Genomic DNA, 12,459 nt, shown 5'->3' with positions numbered 1-12,459 from the left:
TTACCCCAGACTGAAGAGCGAGTAGTTTGTAAATTGCTCTTGCGTCAGAAATTAATTGTAGGGATCAGAACCCTTAAAATATAATTTAATTACCAACGGATATCTTACGCCAATTAACAGACTTCCTCAAATGAAATAAATAATCATCACTACATAAAAACAATCACTGTTATATGCATGATTATGGAAATTACTGGAGAAAGAGCGTGATGATTTATTTTTACAGTTAGGAAGAAAAGAAATAATGTAACATAATAACGTATGTGTCTAAGTGGATAACCAAGGAAGTTAAGAAATTATAATACTTAGTACTGAGTGGGGTTGGCCACGCGGAATAGGGCAAATGTGTCTGCTTCTTACCCGGAGGCGGCGGGTTCGTTTCCCGACCAGATCAGGGATTTTAATCTGGTTATGATGGCTGGTTCGAGGTCCACTCAGCCTACGTGATTACAATTGAGGAGCTATCTGGCAGTGATATGCCGGTTCACCGTCTCGAAAGCCAAGAATAACGGCCAAGAGGATTCGTCTTGCTGATCACACGACACCTCGTAATCTGCAAGCCTTCTGACTGAGCAGCGGTCGCTTGGTAAGCCATGGTCCTTCAGGGCTGTTGGGCCTTGGTGTTTGGATTTTGGTTTAGTTCAGAGTGGAATTTCATATGGTCAAGGAAATACTGTGAGAAACTGAATTAAATTTGAATGTATTGGTACTTTACCTGCCACTCAGAATAAACAGCCTATTTGTATAGTATTTTCATGAGAATAGGTGGGGATCTAAATCTATGCATATGCTTAATTAGAGTAACATTTACTTAATTCAAATTTAAACTTAAAATTGTTTATATTATCGTTTAATCTTTAGTTGTAGAGAATAAAGCTAAACTTAGATTATTGTCTAAATTATGTGCAACAAGCTATTACATTATTGATATGTTGTCTAGCGAAAACTAAATAGGCCCATAATACTAGCCTATAATAAAACTCACAAGATAGAAACTTGTCGGTTCATTTTTGAGAACTAAATTTCTGATGGAGACAGATAAATTTACGTTGTGTCGGTATTACCCATGTAGAGCTGCCCTTTGAGTACTCTTCCAGGAAGAGGGATGTTAAGTTCCCTCTCAGAGGAATACGAATGCAGAATCTGTGGAAAGATAGAGGTAAAAAGCATAATGTTGTACAGGGAAAGATTTGCTAAATTGGGAGGTATATCTGATGGAGAGACCCAAAGTGATATACAGACTTCTATCTGCTACATTTCCATTGAAAGATATTCAGTATTACTTGATTATATAAAGTGTCAACTATTTCGTAAGGAGTTCATGGCTGGGTTCACAAAATCGGAGTATTTATGTCACTGAATGACCAGAAATATAATGAAAATCCACAGCCTGTTTCCAGTCATTCGACCGGGACAGGAATGGAATTAATGAAGCCCCAATCGAGCGGCGAGGATAGGAATTGTGCCAGCTGCCGAAGCCTGTCACACTCCGCTGGGGCAATGACAGATGAAATGAAATGATATTTGAGAGTGTTGCTGGAATGAAATATGACAGGGAAAACGGGAGTACCCGGGGAAAAACCTGTCCCGCCTGCGTTTTGTCCAGCACAAATCTCACATGGGGTGACCGGGATTTTAACCACGGAAACCAGCAGTAAGTGGTCGGCGTGCTGCTGCCTGAACCACGGAGGCTCCAGAAATATAATAAAGGACTTAAATTTCAGACAGGAACTGCAGCTGAAGGAAATTAAATAATGGGTTATTTCGTGGTTATAAAATATTTTGATACGTAGCGGTCTTCTTTGTTTGGAATTTTTCTGAGATGATTGTTTAGCTAGAAATTGTTGCCAAGTCCCCAAATTTAAAAAAATGAAATACCGCTAAGTTACTTCCCCTTAAGAATCAAAGAGTAGATTATTTAAGTGACAGGACGTTGATACAATAGTGTATCAACTATCATTACGAAATAATAACACGCGGCGTCCGTTATGGTGCACCGGATTGAGAAAAGCCTCATCGAATTGTTTCCAAGCCACCACGTGGGGCTCATTGACTGGTCCCTTAATGAACATTAAATTGTTGCGGTTAAAATCCAACATATGAATCTTCAGCCACAAAGTAGTTCATCCGGCAAGGTGCACACATCTCCTCACCTGTATCCGACTAACGAGGAGTGAAGTGGAGAATGTGAGAATGACTGAAAGGGAAGTGTTCGACAAGTTATACATCAAAGTGGGAGAAACAAATGGATGGTCCACTTGCGAAATCTGTCCATCAGGTTTGAAAATATTTACATAGCAATGATTCAGTTGCATCATCCTTACTCACTCTCTTAGTGGCTTCACATTGTATTTAATGCCCACATTAATTGATTTGCAATGTACAGATGTATTGTTACAAGACATAGCGAAACGAGCTCGATAGCTGCAGTCGCTTAAGTGCGGCCAGTATCCAGTAATCGGAAGATAGTGGGTTCGAGCCCCACTGTCGGCAGCCTGAAAATGGTTTTCCGTGGTTTCCCATTTTCACACCAGGCAAATGCCGGGGCTGTACATTAATTTTTTTTTGCTAGGGGCTTTACGTCGCACCGACAGAGATAGGTCTTATGGCGACGATGGGATAGGAATGGCCTAGGAGTTGGAAGGAAGCGGCCGTGGCCTTAATTAAGGTACAGCCCCAGCATTTGCCTGGTGTGAAAATGGGAAACCACGGAAAACCATCTTCAGGGCTGCCGATAGTGGGATTCGAACCTACTATCTCCCGGATGCAAGTTCACAGCCGCGCGCCTCTACGCGCACGGCCAACTCGCCCGGTGTACATTAATTAAGGCCACGGACGCTTCCTTCCACTTCCTGGGCCTATCCTATCCCATCGTCGCCAAAGAACTATCTGTGTCGGTGTGACGTAAAACAAATAGCCAAAAAACATAGCGAATATGATAATAAGTAATAATGTTATTTGCTTTACGTCCCACTGACTACTTTGACGGTTTTCATAGACGCCGAGGTGCCGGAATTTAGTCCCGCAGGAGTTCTTTCACGTTCTAGTAAATCTACCGACACGAGGCTGACGTATTTGAGCACCTTCAAATACCACCGGACTGAGCCAGGATCAAACCTGCCAAGTTGGGGTCAGGAGGCCAGCGCCTCAACCGCCTGAGCCACTCAGCTCAGCCCAATAGCGAATATGGAGGCAAGGTTGAGCAATCTGGTATAGTAAAGGTGATAGGGAAGGAATCCATGGTCTCCGACAGGACTTAAGTAGCGAAAACTACTATAACACTTACTAGTCGGCGGAATTTCGACTTTTCCGTAGCTAATGAGATTGTCGTAAGAAAAAACTTTATCTTCGAAAAATGTAGAAATGAAAGGGGAAATAAATCATAACGGTAACTCTATGTTATTGAAGACAGTCGTAAAGAGAGGCAAGTTTTTTTCTCAATCATAACCTTTGCCATCGAGGGAGGAAAGAAGGAAAGCGAAAATAAATACCCTGTGATGTACACACGAGGAAACATATTGGTGATGATTGGAGAAGGCTGAATGTTTTGACATTATACTTTATAAGTCCTTTATTGTAAATTATAATTACTTCCCGCAGATCACACCTCTATAGATATTTCTTTGGTTCCTTGCGTAACCCGATGATTCGACAATCCAACATCCATGAATTTGCAATGTGAACCTTCAATACATTAGAGGCCTACTGTAGGAATGCTCAAATGTGTCATGCAAAAACGCACGGTCGTACAGTACGTTACGGTAAGGTTCATTTTCCCTTATACGTAAAAATAGGAAAATGAACTCTACGAAAATTTGTCTGATGGAGTGCATGTCAATATGTGGCTAGGAGACGTGAACAGTCTTAAGGAAAATAATGTATAGGAAGGGCATTGTATGACACGAACTTTTGCCCTAAGAGAGACGATATATTGGAAAGAATTCAAATACCAAAAAGTCATTTTCAAATATTTATATTTATATTTATATTTTTGTGTTATTCGGATTTTCACACCAGAATGCTTGAAGAAGTGGGATTTTGCTTGTAAGTCAAGCAATATGTCTGCGGTTTGTTAGGCTGACCACGTGCACTCCTATACTATCGAGCCGCCTGGGCGGGCAGCAATCATCTTGACCGATCAAGGCCTTATTAGACTTTATGTGCCCTCGGATTCTTTTATTTCATACATTGTATTGAATTCCTGTTAATATACAGCGAGAAAATAGTATTTCTCACTTTTCTGTTGATATTTATTCACTGTCACGCCCGGTCTAAAGAATAGAGTCTAAGCTGTGGCAAAATATTTGCATTTGATAACAATGAGTGTAAATACAAAGGAACGTTCTGGCGTGTTACAGATCCGCTTAAAATCAAAGCAAAACTTATCTCTTCTTCCAGTTGTATTTTTAAATGATTAATTGTATAACTTCTGGACTTATTTTTTATTAAATATAATACATTTGATTGGTTGATAGCTCCAGCTTTATTTCGTCGCTTCACCGGTAAAAGGTTGTAATCCACAAAGCTCTTCCTATCGATTATTCTCCTTAAGACTGGTCACGCCTCCCAGCCACATATGGATATGCAGCCCATCAGAACAATGTCCGTTGTGTTCGTTTTCCTATGCCGGCGAGTAACCGAAAATGAACCTAACATGCATTGTACAATAGGAGTGCGTAAATACGTAATGCAAGCATACATTCGTATAGAACGGTGCAGTAAGGTTAATTTTCCTTTACACATGGGCATAGGAAAATGAACACAACAAACTTTGTTCTGATGGACTGTATAACCATATATGGCTGGGAGGCGTGACCAGTCTTAAGGAGAATAATCGATAGGAAGAGCTTTGCGGATTACAACCTTTTACCGGTGAAGCGACGATTTATAAAATACGTTGGTGAAAACTTAAACTCCAAAACGTTTGTCATAATAGCAGTTTTGAATGCAATTCGATTTCAAATAACATTCCAGTTTGTTCTTCAATTCAGAAGGTTAACAATCATAGCTTTAACCTTAGATTGGTGTCAAACCCCTTCCAGTCGTTCAGAATTTCAGACCATATGTACACAAGTGTACTCCTATACTTTATCATATTTTGGTCACTAGCTGTCTCTGCGTGAATTCTGACTATACAAACACATTAGCGCACCCCTGAGTTCATGAAATTTGCACCAGTGGCTGCTTACAACAAAGTAAGACCATCTTAAGGTAAATATTCAGAAAAATGTCCGACTCGTTGGCTGAACGGTCAGCGTACTGGCCTTCGGTTCAGAGGGTCCCGAGTTCGATTCCCGGCTGGGTCGGGGATTTTAACCTTATTTGGTTAATTCCAATGGCACTGGGGCTGGGTGTATGTATGTGTTGTCTTCATCATAATTTCATCCTCATCACGTCGCGCAGGTCGCCTACGGGGGTCAAATAGAAAGACCTTCACCTGGCGAGCCGAACCCGTCCTGGGATATCCCGGCACTAAAAGCCATTCGACATTTCATTTCATTTTTTTCAGAAAAATCAACTTGGTGGACATAAACATGATATCTCTGCATTAGTATGTATTTTAATGCTTCTAGGTTGTTCTGACCCTCAGAACTTTCTCATTTATATCTAATTTCATTAAAAAGTGTTTCAATAAAACAGCACAAAATATCAGTGAAGATATTACAATATACATATGTCGTCGCTACCGGGACAAAACCTCCTACCGGCAGCTCTGAAGATGGTTTTCCGTGGTTTCCCATTTTCACACCAGGCAAATAGTGGGGCCGTTCCTTAATTAAGGCCACGGCCGCTTCCTTCCCACTCCTAGCCCTTTCCTGTCCCATCGTCGCCATAAGACATAACTGTGTCGGTGCGACGTAAAGCCAATAGCAAAAAAAAAAAAAAAACCTCCTATGATGTGAAATATTTTAGCTTAGAACTTTGGCCGGTAAGGTTCTGTCATCTAAGGTGCAATATTGTGTGAATATTGTCAAGGCATTCCCGCTCTTTGTAATGCATGTGCTGAGGATGAGTATATCTTCAAAAATATTATCATACAGGAGGTTTTGGGCCGGCAACGACGATTTGCACAGTCTGTCACAACCGTTCAGTGAAATGGATACACTTTGTACTGGCAAACATCAGTTGTCTACTGTAGACCATTATTTGCTAAGAATGAAAATAAAAAGAGGTTTTACTTCATATTGTCCTCTCCTGGGCCTGATGAAGTAAAAAAATCCACACTTCTAGCCCTTCAGACAAGCAACTCAATGTTAAAAATTTAATAGGGGTATGAGCTACGAATTTTAGGTAAATAAAGTATAATAAAGTATGAGAATATATTTTTTATTTATTCCTGAAAGTTACAATCCTTTCCTTAATCAGTGTTAATCGGTCGATTAGATTAACAATTGCCGAGCTCGATAGCTGCAGTCACTTAAGTGCGGTCAGTATCCAGTATTCGGGAGATAGTAGGTTCAAACCCCACTGTCGGCAGCCCTGAAAATGGTTTTTCGTGGTTTCCCATTTTCACACCAGGCAAATGCTGGGGTTTTACCTTAATTAACGCTACGGCCGCTTCCTTCCCACTCCTAGCCCTTCCCTGTTCCATCGTCGCCATAATATGTCTGTGTCGGTGCGACGTAAAGCAACTAGCAAAAAAAAAAAAGATTAGCAATTTGTCTTTTTCTACCACTACGAGCGCTAATGTGAGTCAATACAGACAATTTTCAAAAAATCAAAAAGCCTGAGTATTGAACCAATGAACACATTACAGAAATAATTAATTACATAAGTTAATTTGGCTTGGATTTGAATAAAGAAACAAGCTATTTTAGGCTGATTTTCCGGTAAGGCATTTAGGCCTGAGTGTTTGATAGAGCTATCCAAGACTCAAAGCTTGAAACTATTACTGGCCCTACAGCCCTTCAACTTTCGGCACAATTGAGGACATTGTTTAATTTTACGTTTTTGTGGTATGGTGAGCCCTGCTTTGTCTGCGAAGAACTGTTTTCAACATTTAAAACACGTAAGATGGAGTTTTAATAGCGGCTGCTATTCAATTACCACGGATACTGAGAAGATACTGTTTTGAAGTTTTAGATGGCGTTGCCAATATTGTGTGATACACGTTGTCAGCGATGTCGTTGGCAGCATCTGTTTAGCTGATGGCTTAAACAGAGCTACTTATTGCCGAAGGAATGCCTGAAAGATTTCGAAATCGAATACCGTGAAGTGGCTACTTCAGGAGGATGAGGTAGAAGATATATGGGATGCTTTACGCAAGAACTGTGCCCAGTATATTTCTCAGTCAGTCGTAGATAGTGTTCGAAGAATTTAGCTTAATACTTATCTACTGTATAATTTTGCATGTTGCATAACGACGGCTTACTTCTAAAACCTCGTATCTCTCAATGCACTTCCTATCCATTTTCTTCCTTAAGACTGGTCACGCCTCCCAGCCACATATGGATGTACAGTCCATCAGAACAATTTTCGTTGTGTTCATTTTCCTGTGGGAGAGTGAAAGGAAAATGAACCTTACATACATTAAACTGTAGGAGTGCTAAAATTTGCCTTGAAAACAACATCCCTACAATATGGTGTGGTAAGGTCCATTTTCCTTTACATATCAGCATAGGAAAATGGACACTACAAAAAAGGTTCTGATGGATTGCATATAAATATGTGGCTGGGAGGCGTGACCAGTCTTAAGGAATATAATGGGTAGGAAGAACATTGCAACATGCGAGGTTTTAGAAGTAAGCCGACGATAACTTGCGGTTGTTTTGGTGAGTCAGTGAACTTAAAAATGTTCTACCATCCACTTTTCTCCGCTGATTTGAACCCTTATGACTTAGACTTGTTCCTTAAGATGCATAAACCACTCAATGGAATGTAATTCAGAACTATTCCAAACATTCTTCAGTCAGTAGTCCACCGTATTAAAGCGATCAGCATAATAGGCACTGACGACGACATGAGACAAATTCTTGCTCACTATTAACTAGCATCACACAACACTGCCGACTGCACGGAAGGGCAAGACACTTCGAAACAGATACCTGTGCTGTATGCGTAGTAATTAAATAGTTGCCACTGTTATCATCCCAACACACGTACATTATATGAGATACTACTACTCCTACTACTAACCACTACTACTCATAAAAATAAATCCAGATGTTTAAGACCATACTAGTTACATCTGTCTTAGACGTCACAATGACGTCCTAAAAAATGAAATAGCGTATGCCTTTTAGTGCCGGGAGTGTCCGAGGACATGTTCGGCTCGACAGGGGCAGATCTTTTGATTTGACACCCGTAGACGACCTGCGCGTCGTGATGCGGATGAAATGATGATGGAGACGACACATACACCCAGCCCCCGTGCCAGTGAAATTAACCAGTGATGGTTAAAATTCGCAATCCTGCCAAGAATCGAACCCGGGACCACTGTGACCAAAGGCCAGTACGCTAACCATTTAGCCATGTAGCCGGACAATGACGTCCTAACCTCACCTATAGGTAACCTTACCGATAGAACTCCACCAAGGGGAGAGTGTGAGGTTAGGCTTACGCCCATAGGTAAGGTTGAAATATTATTATGACGTCCTAACCTCAGATAGGGGCCAATGACTGCAGGTCCTTTCCTGCACCAAGAAATCGATGGCTTACTTCTAAAACCTCATATGTCCAAATGCTCTTCCTACCCAGTATATTCCTTAACACTGGTAACGCCTCCCAGCTACAAAATTATGTGCAGTCCATCAGAATAATTTACGTTGTGTTCATTTTTCTATGCTGATGTGTAGAGAAAATGGACCTTACCAAGCCGTATTGTAGGGATGTTGTTTGCATGACGTTTTTACACACCCCTACAGCAGGCCTATAATGTATTTAGGTTCATTTTCCTTTACACATTAGCATAGGCAAATGAACATAAGGAAAATGGTTATGATGGACTGCATATACATATGTGGCATGGAGGCGCGACCAGCCTTAAAGAGAATAATGGATAGGCTAGTGGCCTTACGTCGTACCGACACAGATAGGTCTTATGGCGACGATCGGATAGGAAAAGGCTAGGAGTTGGAAGGAAGCGGTCGTAGCCTTAATTAAAGTACAGACCCAGCATTTGCCTGGTGTGAAAATGGGAAACCACTCAAAACCATTTTCAGGGCTGCTGACAGTGGGATTCGAACCCACTATCTCCCGGATGCAAGCTCACAGCTGCGCACCCCTAACCGCACGGCTAACTCGCCCGGTAATAATGGTTAGAAAGCATTGTAAGATAAGTGGTTTGGAAGTAAGCCATCGAAATGCTGACTCAAAAAAATCGAATTTCCAACCAAAAGAGTGATAAAATGCTGATTCAGCATCCATTGTTTCAGAATACACACAGCATCTACTATTAGTCACAATATTCAGTTCAACAGCACTTGGTAGTTTCGGCATTATCAATTGATCTGGCCCCGAGGTGAAGGGGTAGCTTGCCTGGCTTTTACCTGGAGGATCCGTGTTCGATTTCCGACCAGACCAGGGATTTTAATTTTGGAATGAGGTTGGAATAGGCTTCATTCAGCTTCGTGAGACCAACTATCTCTAGCCGGAGGCAATAGATCAGGTCAAGAAAGCCAGGTAATACGCCAGAGCATGACAGCATGCTTACAGAGTGGCACGAAACTATCTGATGGATAAGAGTTGTCTAGGCAGACCAAGATCATAGTCGGCTGTCGAGCCACTACTTGTTTGGAACTTTCTTTGTAAAACAAACACACACACTCAGAAAGTGGGAGATAGGGGTTCGAATCCCAACATCGGTGTGTCTACAGATTATTTTCCACAGTTCCTCACATTCACTGAGCGAATTGACTGCCCTGTTAGGGTCATATAGGCGTAGTTGAGAGACTGACACATTGTCGACATCCATGGAGGTGTTTTATGTAGTTTCCCATTTTCACGCCAGGCTGTGCTTGAAACTAGAGACCACGGTCCGTTCCTTCCCAGTATTAATCCTATCCCATCGTCACCATAAAGCGTGGCTGACTCAGCGCGACGTAAAAATTGATGACAAAAAATTCCCACCTTCACACCAAACTTTACCTAATGAAGACCATGGCTACCACCTCCCCAGTCCTAGGCCTTTTCCTTTGATAATCGCTGGATAACAACCTGTGTTTGTATGACGTTGAACTGCCACCAAAATGAACACGCTAATTTTATGGTTGCAGTATCAGTAATAAAACATTAAGCAAATGTAACATACTCGTGAAGCAAAATATTACTGCTGCCCAGAAAGATGTTCTGCGCATATTGGAGTATCTCATGGTCGGCGTGAAGATACCCTCAGACTTTGTTTGATTTTATTAACGGGGTCCGTTGTTTGTCATACCAGACAGTCCATTGTTTTTCACGAGATTCAGTGATCCCTGCTCCAACCCTCCAGAATTAAAACCCCTGGACTGGCCAGGTATAGAACACAGGGCTTCCAGATGAGATGTAGGCACGTTGCCTCTAGAACACGAAACTGTGTTTATCAATAATACAGCATTTCCAATTTCCAATAATAAAGAGCAAGGTAACCGAAATATGAAATTATGTTGTATTAAAATAATTTATAAGATGGTATTTTTATCACTAAACAGCATTTCCTATTCGGTTTAACGCTCTCTACGGTCACATTTAATTGTTAAAATAGATTTGAGAGAGGGCATTGGACAGTTGCGGAGCGAGGGTCCTATTGTAAATCTCAGACTTCTCGGAATGATCCCCTTCAGCCGGCCATACAATGAGCGCACGTAATTAAAAGTAAGGAAAAATTTCGGCTGTCACTGGCCAGCTGCATAATGTGAAGTAGTCCTCCTTTATTTTAATTTAAATAACTAAATGGAAGCTTATTATGACCATTCACTCTCCTGGCACCAGGCTCTTTCACACGTAAGAATTTCATTCTATTCAAGCACGTCCCTCTCCGTTTTTTTACCGACACGTCTTTCAATTCATATTCTATATGACCATCAAAGAGAAGGGGACATATGTTTCATCGGTGACCTTTCAAAACTTATGATAAAAAGCTTACTAACCCTTTGGTGGGGTCCCCAACACCCGTGTTTTGTAGTTTCGGCCAAGCTCGTGGACACACGTGTCCCCCTGGCCCAACATTATCCCCCTTCCCCAACCCTCACAATCTTTACTTTGCTCAGCTCAGTGTCAACATCGTGATGTATGCACAGTCAAAGGGACAGCAAACCGTCGGCTTCACCTTTGATGCCCAGCCGCTCACTCACATCCTGTCTCATTGCGAAAGGGTATTATTTCTTCTAATAATTGCAGAGTGGCTGAAATAAATTGACCATTAATCAGGCAATTCGTAAAATGCAGAAAATTTAAGAATGTAAAATTCTAAGAATTTGTACGAGGAAATAATAAATAAATAAATAAATAAATAAATAAATAAATAAATAAATAAATAAATAAATAAATAAATATTCAATCTTCTTCCTCTCCTTCCTGACCTTTTCCAAAATTATTGGGGCCAGCACTTCAGAAGGATTTCGCCAAGTTTTAAGCCGGATGCCCTTCCTGAGGCCAGACCTATGCCAGCCACACAGAGCTTGAGTCAGAGGAATTTACCGGACGTGATTAAGACTTCAGACTAGGTCGGCAATCGAATCCAGGAACTCCTGAACCGACGACCACGACGGTGACCATTCAGTCAAAGAGCCGGACAAATAAATAAATAAATAAATAAATAAATAAATAAATAAATAAATAAATAAATAAATAAATAAATCGCCCGACTCCTCAGCTGAACGGTCAGCGTATTGGCCTTCGGTTCAGAGGTTTCCGGGTTCGATTCCCGGCCGGATCAGGATTTTAATCGGTTCTGATTATTTCTTCTGGCTCGGGGACTGGGAATTGTGTCCGTTCCGAAACTCTCCTCTTCATATTCACCCAACACACTACACTACCAACCACCACAGAATCACGCGATAGTGATTACATCCGTCCATAGAGGGTTGGCGTCACGAAGGGCATCCGGCCGTAAAACAGGGCCAAATCCACACGTGCGACGTAGTTCGTATCCGCGAGCCCACGGGTGTGGGAAAAGCGTTAGTAAAAGAAGAAGAATAAATAAATAAATAAATAAATTAAATAAATAAATAAATAAATAAATAAATAAATAAATAAATAAATAAATAAATAAATACAGTAAATAAATTAGAACAAGTAATAAATACCTGATATTAGAAGGAAAATGCCGCATATCATTTGAGTTATAACAAATATGAAGGTAGTGACAATGATTGCTGGTACAAAGAAATGAGAAGTATAGCAGGGGGATTTGCATTGATGAGATACATGGTAAGTTAAGAAGTGACCTCGATGGATTAGGCTGCGTGCATTAAACGGGTAGGGTTATGGGAGGCAAATGAAAGAGTAAAGATCTCTCAACAGTATAATGGACCAAGCGAG

The sequence above is a fragment of the Anabrus simplex genome, chromosome 2, assembly GCF_040414725.1.
Source record: "Anabrus simplex isolate iqAnaSimp1 chromosome 2, ASM4041472v1, whole genome shotgun sequence".
Taxonomy (NCBI): Eukaryota; Metazoa; Arthropoda; class Insecta; order Orthoptera; family Tettigoniidae; genus Anabrus; species Anabrus simplex.
The sequence above is the reverse complement of the archived record's forward strand: the minus strand, read 5'-3'. Positions refer to the sequence as shown.